At 37.7% G+C, this 17097-nt stretch overlaps 1 protein-coding gene across 1 annotated transcript in view; it reads right to left on the bottom strand.

Annotated features, from left to right (window-relative positions):
- The window catches only part of LOC145686148 (sodium- and chloride-dependent glycine transporter 2-like), a 237836-nt gene that overhangs the window by 127596 nt on the left and 93143 nt on the right, over positions 1-17097 (bottom strand). The window lies entirely within an intron of this gene.

A 17097-nucleotide genomic window follows, 5' to 3' on the forward strand; every position in this document is an offset into this window, starting at 1 on the left:
TTATGCAACTTTGGCCGAATGGATGATGATGGGGAAATTAGTGGAATGAAGAAAGTGGTAGGATACTAGGCAACTTCGAGAAAACACACACATTCGAAAAATGAAATGAAATGAAATGAAATCTTTGAGTTTTACGTCCCACGGTTATGCCGATTAGGCTAAAGGAGACAATGATGATGAGTAATGAATGAAATGGTGGAATGAAGAAAGTGGGAAGAAACGGGAGAACCCCGAGAAGACCCACGCACACGGTGTTTGTCCACCACAAAGTTGACTTGGCGGGGCTGGGATCGAACCCGAGACCCCAAGCACCAGAGGTGAATGCTCTACCACTGAGCCACCGCGGTCCCCACACACATTCAATGTTTGTCCATCACAAAGCTGACATGGCACTAACCGAGATCGAACCGACTACCACATACACTAGAGGTAAAGGCTTCACGGTGTAGCTACCGTGACATTTCTTGTCTTGTGTGTTGTTGGTAATACTTGTAACTTAGTTGTATCTTGATTAGCATAGTGCAGTCTGCTACATTTTACTTTCGTTCCCATGGTATGCTGCTATATTTTTTACGAGACAAGACGAGACAAAACGAGACAAACGAGACGAGACGAGACGAGACGGGACAGAGCCTCTCGAGACGAGACACGAGACGGGACGAGCACATTTTTTCGAGACGAGACACGAGACGGGACATGCTTTGCACGAGACGAGACGAGACAGCCTGAAGTCTCGTCTCGTCTCGTCTCGTGGCAACACTATGGGTGTCCCACAAAGTGCCATCTCGAGGATCTGGCGACGATTCCAAAGGGGTGAAAACGTCTCTCGGAGGTTCGGCGGAGGTCGTCCAAGGAGCACCAGTGACCAGGAAGACCGTTACTTACGTCTAACTGCTAGGCGTAACAGACACAGTATCGCCTCAGATCTCTCTAGGGACCTTGCAGGTGCTACAGGAACGCCAGTGTCAAGATTTACAGTGTCAGATGGTTAGCTGAGGAACACTTGTGTACTAGAAGACCAGCAAGGTGTGTTCCATTGACTCCACAGCAAAGAAGAGCTCGGTTGAATTGGTCCAGAAAACATCACGCATGGACCCCGGAACAATGGTGTCATGTCCTGTTCACAGATGAATCCAGGTTCAGTCTCACTAGTGATTCTCGACGTGTGTTCATCTGGAGAGAACCAGAAACACGGTTCCTTCCAGCTAACATGACTGCTGTAGACCAGTACAGGGGCGGCGGAATTATGGTATGGGGTGGGATCATTCTGGGGTCCTGTACACCTCTGCATGTCTTCCCACGAGGTACCGTCACTGGTGTAATGTATCGGGATGACATCTTGGAAAAATACGTTCGTCTGTTTCGGGGCGCAGTGGGTCCTGATTTCATTCTAATGGATGATAACGCACGTCCCCATCGCGCTGCCATAGTGGATATCAGGCGATTCGATTGGCCCAGTTGTTCACCGGACTTAAATCCCATCGAGAATGCGTGGGACATGCTTGGCAGGCGAATTGCACGTCATCAAATGGCTCCAAGATCCATTCCTGAGCTTCGGAAGGCACTTGTACAGGAATGGCAGAACATACCCCAGACACTTCTTGATAATCTCATTCTCAGCATGCAATCACGTTGCGGTGCATGTGCTGCAGTGCGGGGCGATCACACACACTATTGATGTCCTGTAACTTGCGCTTAACCCTTGGAAACCACATTGGCCTATTTCCGAATTTTCCCAAGCCCATGCCTTTTCGTCTCTGTTGCCCATCTTATGTATTCTCTTCCAGTGTTTTCGGACTGTATCCATTTGCAATTCCACACTCCAATAATATATGGCTGATTCACCATTCTCTGAATGCAATAAATCATGCAAATAGCATTATTCTTAAGTTTTGCACATCAATATATACTGTATATACATATAGGTTGTTTCAGATAAAACGTCAAGTGCTTATAAATCCGAAACGGCTGAGAATAAAAAGATGAAATAAAAACTGAGATAGGAAAATGTCATAGGGCACATCATATGGTGTTGTTGTGGTACCCCCAGGGCCCTCCTTCAAGGTGGCCCAGGAGCCAACTTTAAATTTTCAAATAGGAACATGTATTTAATCATACTTCATTCAATAGTCCTTGAAAAACGAAACAACTTCTGTAGGAAACAATTTTCGATTTGGGCCACAGTTTTCAAAATGGCCGCAAACAGTGGGTCCTGTATCAGATAAAACGTCCATGCTTATAAATCCGGAACGGCTGAGAATAAAATGATGAAACAAAAACTGAGATAGGAAAATGTCATAGGGCACATCACATGGTGTTGTTATGGTGACCCCCAGGGCCCTCCTTCAAGGGGGCCCAGGGGCGAACTTCAAATTTTTAAATAGGAACATGTATTGAATCATACTTCATTCAATAGCACTTAAAAAACGAAACAGCTTTTGTAGGAAACAATTTTCGATTTGGGCCACCGTTTTCAAGATGGCCGCAAAAAGTCCTGTATCAGTTTGAAGTTGGCTCCTGGGCCCCCTTCACAGAGTTTCCTGAGGGTCACCACAACAATACCACTTAATATGCTTTATCATCGTTCCCTATCTCAGTTTTTGTTTCATCTCTCTATTCTCAGCCGTTTCTGATTTAGGCCTATAAGCACTGGACGTTTTATCTGATACAGGGCCCACTTTTTGCGACCATTTTGAAAACGGTGACCCGAATCGAAAATTGTTTCCTACAAAAGTGTTTCGTTTCTCAAGTACTATCGAATGAGGTATGATTCAATACATGTTCCCATTTGACAATTTGAAGTTGGCCGCTGGGCCCCCTTGAAGGAGGGCCCTGGGGGTCACCATAACAACAACATGTGATGTGCCCTATGACATTTTCCTATCTCAGTTTTTGTTTCATCTTTTTATTCTCAACCTATATATATATTTTAGAAAATTGTTGGAGGGTAATCAGTCTCTTCATGTCCGTTCCCGTAACTACAGAGAAGCTCTCCAATGATTATCAGTCATTATGTAAATAGAAACGCGATCTTTTAGGCAACATACCCTCACTGTATTTCAATATTCTGATAGCCGGTAGGCCTATGTCGAGTCAAAATCGTAATAAAACATACCGCTTCTGCTTTTTTTCCACTTCGAACACTGATAATAGGTAAAGTACAAGCGTTCTGCTTGAATAGAAGAATACAACAGAGAAGTAACTAAAGCAAATTGACTCATGAGTATTAAACATTTATGACTGGAATTAAGAAGCATTTGGATTACACACCAGTTGATTACTCAACTGCTATGCCTAGTCGGAAATCATTGTTCGAAAGATACATCACAGAAAGAGAATCCTACCGCCGAGGTTAACTACAGGGCTACAACTCTCATTCAGACTGTCAGGAGAAGCTCAACTAATTTGCCTAATGGAGTCGCGGTGGCCTAGTGCAAGAGCGCTCATCCCCTGGTGCGTGACTCGATTCCAGTCCGCATCAAGGAGGATTTGTGGTGAACAAACACCGTGTGCGTGTGTTTTTTTGGATTTTTTTCCATTTCCTTCCATTCCCTTCATTTTACCGTTATTATCTATCTCATTGTCACCATCTCCCTTAGCCTCGGTGGACAATAATGGACGTTAAACTTAAAAAATGTTATTTTACAGAAAGTATGGAGAGTCAGCAGATCTCAGTATGGTGTAGTCGAGTGATCTGAGATGTTATACTGGTATTCGTGAGACAAAACCCATTGAAGGAGGATTAGGGGAGCAGAGTTGTATTAAACATTAGGAGGCGGGAAGATTTGAGGCTTATTCTGATGGGAGATGAGACTCATATTACGGTAGATGAATCTGATTTCTGAGGTGAACCTGTTGTATATTATAAAGCAGGGGACATCAATTTCATCTCACTTTCCTTTGTTGCAGCGGACATAAATCATCACATTTCTTCCCCCCAAACATATTTCAAATCGGTTTATTGGGAAACAATCCCCCCAGTTCCAAGACTGGAGGGGACATGTCCCCATCATCCCCCGGAATTTGCGCCAGTGTCTCTGATGCGAAGGGTCTATGGTTCAATTCCAGAAGATATGAGTTTCTCCTATATAACATTGTGTGCGTTTGTGAGTTTTCTCGAAGCTCTCCCGTTTTCTCCCACCTACACCCTGATTCCACAATTTTTTATAACCACTATTCATCCATCCATCTCTGTTAGTTTATGGGCATAACCAAGGTAAGCTAAATTATAAATTTCATTTTGTTCCTCTTTGTTGTTTTTACACGGTAGCATAAATGTAATATACTATCTTAAAGATAAAATACATCTTAAAGATAATTGAACCTGCATTTCCATCTGAAAATGTGATTATGGAAAACTGAAAATCTTATCCAAATAGCTCAAATACACTTATCACATGACAATGTATCCATTTTGTCATTGTAGGTTTTGTATAATTCTTTACTTAACTTTATTCTAAATATTACAAAAGAATACTAGTGAATGATTTTATTTCTTCTTTCGATGACGAGGTAGAGGCAAATAAGGAAAAATGTTTGTTTGCTATAAAGACACTCACAGGATGCTACGAGTGGGTTTCAATTCAAGTACGCATTTCATTCATTCATTCTTTCTTTCTTTCTTTCTTTCTTTCTTTCTTTCTTTCTTTCTTTCTTTCTTTTTCTTTTTCCTTTTTTTTAATGTTTCCTGATAAACTTCCGTCTACATCGATGTAGAAGCGGAGACAGAACCCATGAATCACAACTTCCCACGTTCTACTTCCTCTCCAAAGTCTTTACCGTGTAGGTGCTTCAAGGGAGCTTTCCTTATCTTTCAGATGTTATCAACTAGTATTAAGCGCATGTAATTTGAAGGCTATGCATCAGTGCAGGGGAACTCCTTATGGGAATTCTTGCTTCAAAGGTATATTGTCACTTGTAATTTATTTTTTAAAAAAGTAAGTGACACCGTAAAGACTATCTGAACAAGGAAAAGAAAATTCAAAGTGAGGTATGCAGTCAGATAGGTTGAAAGAGGCACTTCCTCATTCTGAGGTGTCTTAATCTTCTGGAAACTACAGGGTGTCTGAAAATTCGCGCAACACGAAATATGGAGCATCCGAACAGTAACGTAATTTCAGATTTTGCCAGGGGAGCACATCGTTGTTCACCGACATACATTTTTTTGTTAGTATATTAGGACACAATTTAATAAAAATCATGTTTTTCAAACTCACAGGGGCAAATGCCCTATCGCTTCCCCACATGATGCCCTTAATCCGAACTTTTGAACTATAATTGCGAATGAAATGAAGGACTCAGGGAATGACTGTCTGCGAAGATATAATTGGTCTATAACATTTATAAATTTAATGTGTTTATAATATCAGTAGTAGAGTCAAGTTTAGCAAATCCACTTACATATAAATTTAAACTATTAGGACTTACTACCGGTATATAATTTTTTCACACATATTTAATTGATAGAACATATTGTAAGTGAATATACACTTATGCGTACTCTCTAAATATAATAAAGCCTTAATAAAGTAACATAGTACCGTTTACAATATACATTTTAAAGAATCCTCTGTGGACAACAGTAATAATATGCTGTGATATAAAAATTAATTCCACTTTGAAATCATAATATAGTAATAGAATGCATTTTTCTTTCTGATTATACATAAATTCCCGGATAAATTCCCATTTTGGGAATCTTCCCGGGAATATTCCCGAAAAATATCTTCCCGGGAATTTACCCATCACTATTCGGGCGCCCATGATCACAGCCCTAACAATCGGCGGTGTAAACCGGAGCCTATTGAAGAAAGGGGCAGTTGAAGCTCATGTTACTTATTACTGAATATTTCAATTAGCTCTGTTACCTATTCTCTGTTTGTATGATATTTGCACATTAGAAAATTTCAGATTAGCAGCAAACTTGTGTTAAACTTCTCCTCTCCCCTTCCCTTGTTTAAATGCAAGTTATGTTGAAAAAAAAAGTATTTAAGCATTAAAAGGATTAAAACAACTCGCATTACAATGTTATGTGTAATATGTCATTGTTGAAGACGAAAGATCTAGTAGAGTGACTCGTTTTGTTTTAATGCTATTATCCATTCTAGCCCACATCGCTGCACCAAAGGGACCCCAAGAAGAGAAGATTCCGTAGAACTAAACCGGGAAACAAGATAGAGTTACGTGTATATTCAATCCAAGAGGACACGTCGTTAAAGGCTTCTGGAGAAGGGTTTAAGGAAGAAGGCTGCTACATATTTAAAATAACTCAATGATTGGGGAGGGAGGAGCACGAATACCTTCCATACCTTCCTGCACTGGGGTTAAGTCACTAGCTGGGGCCCCCAAACACCTTTGTGTTTCAGGTTCCCGAAGAGATTTGTTACGGAAATCTAAATTACATCCAGTTAAACAAAAAGACGTGGTTGACGTTAATTCTTATGTATACTTTTCGAGAAAGAGAGAGAGAGAGAAAAAATATTTTTTGTGGCGCTAAAAAGCATGTAGTCCTCTATTAATAATAATTGATAATCTTATTCTGGTGTGATAGTTATTATTTATTTATTTATTTATTCATTGCGATCACACTACTCGGTCTTATAAAATTGTAATGTTAGTATGCTCGTCCGTCCGTTATTCCACATACAATACTGTTAATATTTTCATCGGGTAACAGTGACTATAAGTGTGACTATCCATATCCTATTCATTCATAAATGTATGTTCCACGTGACTCTTTTTACTATCTTTAGTAGAGTTTATCTATGTACTCCATACGTAAGAAAAAACGTACATTGTTCACTAACAAATTATGTCTGTTGTTATTTGTCTCCTCCTAACGGTGACACACACATACTCCTACCAGTGATGCGCATACTACTTGTGTTGTAATAATCATAAGAATGACGTATTAGTATAACAAATCTAAATAGCTATCATTAAAAGGATCAGAATTTTGCATGTGTTCAGAGCGCTGCATCCCACTGTCAGTGATGGCCTGCGCATCTTTCATTCACGTGACTCCTCCGTTTGCCTCACAACGCTGGGTGGACGTCGAAAATTGGTAAGCACCGGCCGGGAATCGAACCCAGGACCACGTGTACGTGAATCCAACGCTCTAACCACCAGATTACAGTGTCCCACTATTTACTTATATAACATAAACTGCTACATATTTTGTTAATTAATATAACATATGTATTTCTAATTTATTAACTTTTGTTTTCAATTACGTCTTTCTTAATTATAGATCTTAATTAATGTATCCAAACACAAGTAAATTTATATCTAAGTGTTTATGTATATTTCTGATGTACTTAAACACAATTCAAACCACAATTTCCCTAAGTTTCTGCGGTAAGATAAATTTGCATTTCCTTTTACCAACAAAATTTGCTCCTATCCTTTTTTTATAAACATTTTTGTGTGTGTATGTGTGTCTGAAATCAAGGGCAAAGCAATTCTATTCTGACATAAGACCTTGAGAAAATTGATTTCTACTTGGTTCCTACATCATTTCCTTGTACGAACAATACATTTTGTAACTTTTAAAAGTGCGCCAGTTTTTTACCTTTATTTTTTTCCACCAAACTGAAAAAAGAAGAAGACAATTGCAAAAACTATTATATGCATTTGCTGATTTGCACACACACAAAAAAAGAATCCTTTAAATTTTGCACCAGAAAATCTACAAATTGCTTTCTCCTGTCGGAAGTTAAAATGCATTATTTGTGGGGAGAAAATAATTATATTCTGAGCATTTGAGATTCTTGTAGCACGTGAGAAATTTCCTTTTTGGTTGTTGTTGTGATGATGTAATAACATGGACGTGTTCGGCAGATAGAACATACAAAATAATGTCGGTTTGAATAACTTGCGAAGGGGAGGATCAGGAGTGTCAGATTCGTAGAATTTTTACAAGATTTCTAATTACTAATTATAATAATAACTTTACTTATATACAACTGAAATATTAATATGATGATTTCTAAAAGAAAATAATTTTAGTAGAAAACAAGGAAATATATATAACAAGGTGCCTTACGGAACATTATGGAAGTTAATAGCAAGAGGAAGAATATTAACAAAATATTTTGGAAAAGCAAACCTTTATATATATAATTTCACCAGAAGTGGCGATTACCATTGTCTTCCACTGAGCCTCTCAATCATCAAATGAATAGTAGTGGTTGATATTTTGTATTATTTTCTATTGTATTTGCTAGAAAATTATTTGATACCGAAATTAGCATCCACTGAGAAAAATCTGTTATCCGGACAGTAGTATATTGTACAAACATACGGAATCCTTACGTTTACTACGGAAATCTGTTAGGGCATAACCCTACATTATCCATATGCTAATACGTACTGCCCTTTCCCCGCTTAGATGTTACGTTATGCTGCTGCAGGATGTCCGACATCTAACAGTCTTACATATGTAAATTACATAGTATACATATGTTACATAGGTGAGCTATTTGTTATATACGACAATTTGTATGTAAGAACCTAACCGCTTATATAAAGTTCTTTCTTTCGTACGGAAAGTACGTTTATTAGGAACACTTACACGAAAAGTACGCATAAAACATACGTTTGCTATATATATATATATATATATATATATATATATATATATATATATATATATATATATATAGGATTGTACCTTAAGTCCAAAAACTACATGATTTACGCATGTAACCTACGTTCTTACGTACACCACATACATTTTTTTCTCAATTAGTAGTTAAGAGAGTTGTCATGTTTGGCTTATGTGGAAATTGGATTAACAAAAATGGAAAAGAAGTCATTCTATCTTCTATAACTTCCTTCATTTTTTTTTAGTGACAAGTAAGTTGCTGTATATATTTTCAAAATAATCATTTCAAAGAATAATTATGAGCATAATTAATATCAAATTCGTAATTTCTTTCTAACAATGTATTTTTAATGTTCATTAATGCGGGTCAGCATCCTCATTCAAAAAATGTTAGGCGACATGTAAAAGCTTAATATAGACACAAAAATAAATATAAATAGTTATTAGACTTCCTCTATGATTTAGCCATGAGTTAATTATTGTTAATTATTTCTTGTTGACCTATGAAAAATAACACTTTATGCAAACACAATGACTTATTACATGCATCGTTGAAATGGTTAAATGTAAGAAGACACTAAATAATTTCTAACGACATGTAATTGTAATAGTTGTTGGCTAAATCAGGGGTATCTTTTTCGTCTTAGTAAAAAAAAAAAAAAAATCTCGCTGAGGACATGTTTGAATATCAAAATAGTAAGTGGACTGAATGAGATATCTAGCCTAGGTATTTTGGTAATGGCAACTTCTTAACACATTGCAACTATTTTGCACTATAAATTAAGTAGATCAAATATATTTCAATTTCATCTTTCATTTCCCTAAGAAATGGTTTGTAATTAATAACTCATTGAAACAAATAGTAACATGTACAGGGTAAAATTAACATGAACATTTCATGACATTTTACATAATGTTTAAAAAGAAGTATTTGTACGACCCATGTTCTTTGGGAATGAGATGTTCTCAAAGATCTGAAGAGTTTTAACTACAAGGAGATGTGGACATTTCGTTGTATTATTATTATTATTATTATTATTATTATTATTATTATTTGGTAATAAGCTTGTAATTTTTCTTGGGCAATACTTGATTTTTATATGCACTAGCCTCCTATTCCGATAGAAGAAGAAAAGGATTTTTTTTTTTTGTAATATATACAAGGATGTTATAAAATAGAGGATCTGCCCATATATATCTTCATCCTATTAAATCAATGAAGCCAAAAAAACAACCGAGAATCGGCACGTCTGATTGGCTATATTAGATTATTTTGATAACTAATTTTCATTGATTCATATTTACCGTATGTTTTTTGACTAAGAAAATACTTCAACTTACGATGTTGTATAAATTAATCACGAAAACGTGAGGGCTTATTTTGCACCAACCGGTATGTGACGCGAAATCTTAGAATTTAAAAATAACCAAACATTTAATAATTAGTTAAAAATTGATTTTGAGAGACTGTACCAGTAACGCTTCCAGTGGCAACAACAATGCTTAGCACCACATTTAGTCACTACTTTATATAAACTTCTAGTCTTTTACTTTTACAATTTATCTTGTTGCCAATAAAAATCAAATAAGACTTTCACGATGTTGTAGGCGTCCAATAAGCTGTGTCGACAATCAAAATATGTTGGGAAACAATATATTAATGGACTAATATAAGCGCGTCATAAACTTTGTTCCATATGCATTATGTTCTCTGTATAGTTCGTTTACTATAATTTCTACTTTTAGTGATTAAAGCATTCTCGTGTCTAGGATATGTTTAGCATTATTAGCTTCACACACGGAAGAAATGTTTTGATTCACGGTGTCAAGCTTTCTATAGCCTCGGTGCTGAAATACAAATGTTAAGCTCCAAATACAGAATTTCTGAAATTACATTTCGCAATTGTTGATACAGTATATATAAGCACTTCGGTACCCTGCCTTTATTTTTGTATCTCTAAGGCCGAAGTTAGATGCCTCTCAGTTTAAGTAGATAGCATGTAGAAACTAGTGGTTGATCTTTGGTCTCCACGAAGTAACTATATACAGAGGAAACTAAAAAAGAATAATAAGAAATAAAAATAAAATAAAATAAAATAAAGCGTTGATTCCAGCTGCAATGCATATTCTTTCAACATCGTATGCACGGATTTATTACTCATATCCTTTTAGCCTATGACACGTAATTACAAACTATTAAATTAAATATTTCATACAAAATTTCCTTACATATATGCTGAGAGCTTTTTAGGTTCACTCTAATGGATAGTTAACCAGTGAATGTCAAAAACGTCAATATAGAGTACACTGAGAAAAATCCATTATCCGGACAGCGGTATATTGTACAAATACAAGGATTCGTTATGTTTACTAAGGAAATCTGTACGGAGCGTACTTTATCCATATACTACATAGGTACTGCCTTTTACCCGCTTAGATATTACATCATGTCTCTGCAGGATGTCTGATATCTAACAATCTTCTGTATTTTACATACGTATACGTATGTTAAATACTTCAGCTATACGTTATATACGTCCATCTGTGTGTAAGATCCAGACCGCCTATAGACACTCTTTCTTTCGCCATGGCTGACGTCATTGAACTACCGTCTTTTGCTTGCGAAACGAGGTTGTTTACAAACGGAACAGAAGAGAGGAAGGAAACCTGGGAAGCCTGGGTAAGTACAATAGTTAACTATTACTTTAGTTAAATATTCCCATTAATTATATATTCTTTTAGTGTAACTTGCTTTAATATAGTACTAAGTAAGTAATGTAGTTTATGACTACAATTCTTACTATTGTAACTCGTAAATGATTGAGGAGAATGGAATGGGTGAATCTGAATTTTGAAAAAACTTTGAATATTAATGTTTTGAAACATATTATGTTTCAAGGTAGCAAAATGAATGTTATGTGTTTATTCATTCCATTTTATATGTGACGATTTATTACTTGGTGCAGATTTACTACAGGACTGCTTAACATAATTGCTAATAAACCGTTTTCAGCGCGGAAATTTCCTTGTGTAGTGAAGATTTAGGATTTAGATTTCTGGGCTTTCGGCATCAATGGCCTTGTTACCCCATATGAGGGATGACTTTCCTCGGCGAGTACACTATCCGGGGAAAGGAAGGGAAGAAAGGATTGGGGAAGGAAGAAAACGTCCTGGGACCTATATGTTAGGTACCACTCCGGCATTTGCCTGCTGTGAATGAGGAAAACCCAAGGAAACCTCATTCAGGATGGCTGGACTTAAAATCTTTTGATACTTTTTCGACCGAGTTCTCCCCCGGGATCGAACCCGGAACCGTTCGCACCGAAGGCGAGAGCGCTAGCGACTACCCTACGCGGGGCCACTTGTGTAGTCTAGAAAACTCATTTTTACTAGGATATTTGCAAAAAAAATTTTTTTTTTTTTTTTTTGCTTTTAGTTTAACGCCCCATGATTGTACATCAATGTAAGAGAGAAGGTGACAATGAGATACATGATAATGGTGGAATCAAGAAAATGTAAGGAAACTGGAAAGTCTTAAGAATAACCACACCTACAGTGTTCACCAAAAGGCTATTTGTCGGGAGCAGGAATCGAACCAGGGACCTAACGCGTCAGAGGTAAGCGCTCTACTACAAAGCTTTCTTTTGTTTAAAGAACTTGTTTACATTGAAATATATATATTTTACGAAGATACTAACATATTTTACAGCCTCACTGAAATTAAAAAAAAAAAAAGTAGTCAGGGAGAGTTTACTTGTCAGATTTTTATTTTTTAATTTAATTTATTTTTATTTTTATTTATTTTTGCTTTGTTATGTTCCCTAGTTAATTAATGTTTGGGTTACTGAAAATTAAAACCTTTTTAGTATTATTGTTATGTCATCACTTTGGAACCAAAAAAGTTAGATTTTTTTTCTTGTGTTTTCATATAGGAAGTTGGTAAGTTTGTGCCTTAGCATTGGTTTGGTTTCTAGAACGTAATTGAAGGTCATGTTGAGTTGAGTCTTGGCGGGTTTAGAGTTCGTGAAGTGTCAGGCACTGCTTGTGCCCCTGTCTTCTGTCTGTGATGTTTCCTGGCTTTGGGCTGTGAGGTATTTATGTTGAGGAGTACCAACGCAGGCCGCGTGATATACAGGTAGCTTCAACAGCTACGAGTGCCAGATGTTCATCTTTCGTTACGGCGTGACTAATGCAGTATAGTACTAGGTTCAAATTCTATGGGTGGTAAAAATAGTCGTGGTGTGGTAAGAAATACAACGTAATTGTTATTAGTTTATTAGTGTTTCTTCATAGTATAGTTTCACTATTTCTAGAAGGAATTAAGTATTAACGAAGTAATAAATAAGCAAAAGCACACTTTGATTGGCGTTAACTATTTCTCATACTCCATTGAGAATGTTTTGATCCTCAGTTGCGCAAACATCCAGTGTGCGTTTTTTTGTTTGCTTACACTGCCTTATAGATGAGCTCCCTCGTGGCTAAGTGGTTAGTGAACACGCCTTTGGCGTGGGACACCCGGGTTCGATTCCCGGCCGGGGGCCGCGGTGGCTCAGTGGTAGAAGGTTCACCTCTGGTGCTTGGGGTCCCGGGTTCGATCCCAGCCCCGCCAAGTGAACCTTGTGGTGGACAAACACCGTGTGCGTGGGTTTTCTCGGGGTTCTCCCGTTTCCTCCCACTTTCTTCATTCCACTATTTAATTCATTACTCATCACCGTCTCCATTAGCCTAACCATCATAACCGTAGGACATAAAACTCAAAGATTTCATTTCATTTTTTCGATTCCCGGCCGGAGCTTATGTGGTTCGGATTCCACGTTAATCTGTAGGTCCACGTCTCATACAGCCTTGCTGCTGAAAGGAACGTTAAAATCAAATCAGCACTGTTTTACAGATGCAATTGTTCGATTCCGAGTTCGAATGAAGCTTTTTACGGGCAGGGGGCGACTTTTATATATACAATCCAAGGATTTTAGTTATTAGTCAGTGATGCAATATATAGACCTATATATATTACAAAATTGAAAGTGACTATGTTTGTGACTCTTAATCTCTTAAGAGCTGCGGTGGCTCAGTGGTAGAGCGTTCACCTCCGGTACTTGGGGTCCCGGGTTCGATCCCAGCCCCCGTCAAATGAACTTTGTGATGGACAAACACCTTGTGCGTGGGTTTCCTCGGGGTTCTCCCGTTTCCTTCCACTTTCTTCATTCCACCTTTCATTCATTGCTTATCATCAGCGTCTCCTTTAGCCTAACCGGCATAACTGTGGGACGTAAAACTCAAAGGTTTCATTTCATTTTTTCTTAATCTCTTTGGAATCTTGTACTTAGGTTCACAGCGGAAGCGACGAAATAACTCGACTCATCCATTGTAGCTCTCTTCGCAACCAGTTTCCAAAATGTTGGCAATAAGTTTGCGAAACGGGATATGACGACTCCAATTTTGGGTGAAAAGTCGCTATAAAAAATAATAGAGAAATTCATTGTCTATAAGCATTGTTTTAAAGTTGTAGATGTAAACTAAACAATATGTTCTACTCACTGGCGCAAATCCGTGGGGGGGGGGGATGACGGATACATGTCCCCTCCAATCTTGGAACTGAGGGGGACTTCTCCCCAATAATCCGATTTGAAATGTGTTTTTTGGGAGAAATTTGATTATTTTTGTCCGATTGCTACAAAGGAACGTGAGATAAAATAGATGTCCCCCAGAATAAGCCTCAAATCTGCAGCCTCCCAACGCTGAAAACAACTCTGATCCTCCACAACATTGTTTTTCAACTTCATAAGTATTTTGGACATCGTCAAAAAAAAGTATGGTAACGGTCTTACCCCCCCCCTCCCAATGTTGAAGACAGATTTGCGCCGCTGGTTCTACTCACATCTTTGTAAATAGGGCGCAACCAATCCTTTAATTCAGGGATCATTTTTTTGTAAAAGAAAAAGTGCAGAATAATTAAAAGACCCCAAAGGACAAATATAACAAACATCTTCTTCGCCTTTATTCACGCAATCTATAGCTAATCTTGTTGCTATCGGTAATGATGTATTACGTGTGTTTCTAGAAGGAAACGGGAGAAACTCTGCGAACTAAAGGACATCAAGTTTGTAGTTGTTCTTCGTTAGAGGGCAAGGGTAACATAACAATGCAGGATTGTGGGGCAGTGAGTATGCTGTATTTCCAAACTCTTCATCAGTTGCGCTGATTAAAACAAACAAACAGAAAAAAAGAACGTAAAAACTGTTTTGAACTAATAATGCTTCTCTACAGATGAACATTTTGTTTGGAGCAGAAAGTCGCTAAATGTGTAAGTAGGTAAATCGTCATTTAAAAATCACCCAAAAAAGTCTCCAATCGGAAAAAAAATATTTTTTGTCGCTATCGTAGGGCGACCATACGTCCCGTTTTGACCGGGACAGTCCCGTTTTAGTGGCGTGTCCCGGCCGTCCCGTCAGTAGATGGAAAAAGTAGTATTCGTCCCGTTCTATGTAAATGAAAGAAGTAAATAACAAACCCAGTATCTTTACTCCTTTTAAAAGTATTAATAATTAATAATAACAAAGAGGCAAAAATTGAACTGAAATTCCCTATATTAAACATACTCTATAGTTCGCAGTACTGCTCGAAAGGCAGCAGAGGTTTTAGCAGTTGGTTGTGTGTTGAACAAATTTCAACGTGTCTTTCCTTTTTCATAAGTACCCGTTCTGTAACAAAGAGAGAGAGGAGGAAATCTGATATCAAGGCACTGATAAGAACAAAGGTAGATCTAAAAGTCTAGGGTTGCAAGAACCTGTCCCGTTTTTAACTGAAAATTTTATGGTCAACCTACGCTATCGTTGAGGTCGAATTCCCCTTATTTAGCGACTTTACCCAAAATTGGCAACATTGACCCCCACCGAACAACCAGGGTTGAATTCAGGGGGTAGCCCGGGGGGAATCTCCCCCCCGAAGAAAATTCATTCCCCCCCGGAGAAACTCCCAAAATTTCAGTCACAAAATGTAGAAATTACTTCACCCAATTATTTGCTTTTCTGTCCGTGTACGTGCAGACGAAATCCGATCTCTCAATATACATATAAATGACGCAGACCCATTCTATATAAATGTTAACATGTAACATCTAAGATAGAATACCAAATAGTGAATAAAACTTGTATTTCTTAACGCTATGACTGAGTTTGGCAGAACATGAAATTGTTAACTGTTGAAGAAAGGTTTGTATTTTAGTAGGTACTATACTCTCGCCCTATATTATATATTAGTAGGTAGCACTAGCACAGGTTGAGATACGAAAGGAAAGATAGGGAAGATCTTTCGATCATTCCATATAATCTCTCATGTCAGCAGACTTCAGTTCTTGAAAATATACAGTTCCTACATTATTTGAAATAGGGCGCCTAAATCCCATTTCTCGCATCGGAAGTAACAGACGTAAATGTGTTTTACGATTGTTAAAGTAAACACATCTTTCTTTAATTAAAAATAATTCAGTTAAAGGGTGAGATTCAGTGGGCGTCATTTAGAGGGATCAGGGAGGAACAGTTATCCCTCCTTGATTAGAAATGAAATGAAAATGAAATCTTTAAGTTTTACGTCCCACGGTTATGCCGGTTAGGCTAAAGGAGACGGTGATGATGAGAGATGAGTGGAATGGTGGAATGAAGACAGTGGGAGGAAACGGGAGAACCCCGAGAAAACCCACGAGCACGGTGTTTGTCCACCACAAAGTTCACTTGGCGGGGGCTGGGATCGAACCCGGGACCCCAAGCACCAGAGGTGAACGCTCTACCACTGAGCCACCGCGCCCCCTCCTTGATTAGAGACTTATATAGAATTTATCAATATGATAATAGTATATAAGTGAAAGATTGCTATTGAAGGTGGCCAAGATCCTGCTCAGTGCCGTTCCATGGGGGAGGGGCAAGCGGGGCGACGGCCCCGGGCGCCGAAGTAAGGGGTGAAAAATTCGGGAGGGAAAAAGAAAAAAGAAGGAAAGAAAAACAGAGGAATGAAATACATGTGGACATATATAAAATGAAAGGAAAAAAGTAATGAAAAGTGCTCAAAATCAAGGAAAAGCAGGGTTTACTTTTTAAAATTTTCCCACCTTTGGCGGCTGGTCTGTCGACCTCACTCATATATACGGGGATGCCGTCGTATACTCTCGCGCCAAGCGCTGATTTTCCACGACACGGCACTAATCCTACTGAAGATTTCGTCAACTAAACTATTGATGTATATGCAGTGAAGAAACCAAGGCTAATATGTTTGATTTAGAATCAGAAGTGTGAGAAAGAATGATAACAATTTATTAAGATATTCCTAAGTATGTTTGTTTTAGGAGAAAAAATATTTCAGTTAATTTAAATCTTTTTAAAAATTTTTACATTAGTAACAAACAGTAATTACTGAATATAGGAAATAATAAAAATAGTTACTGTAAATAGCAGTTAAAGTTTAGTCTAAACTATTTTTGCCAGTCTTTATTTAATGTT

The sequence above is a fragment of the Thermobia domestica genome, chromosome 5 (assembly GCF_964235325.1).
Source record: "Thermobia domestica chromosome 5, izTheDome1.hap1.1, whole genome shotgun sequence".
Taxonomy (NCBI): domain Eukaryota; kingdom Metazoa; phylum Arthropoda; class Insecta; order Zygentoma; family Lepismatidae; genus Thermobia; species Thermobia domestica.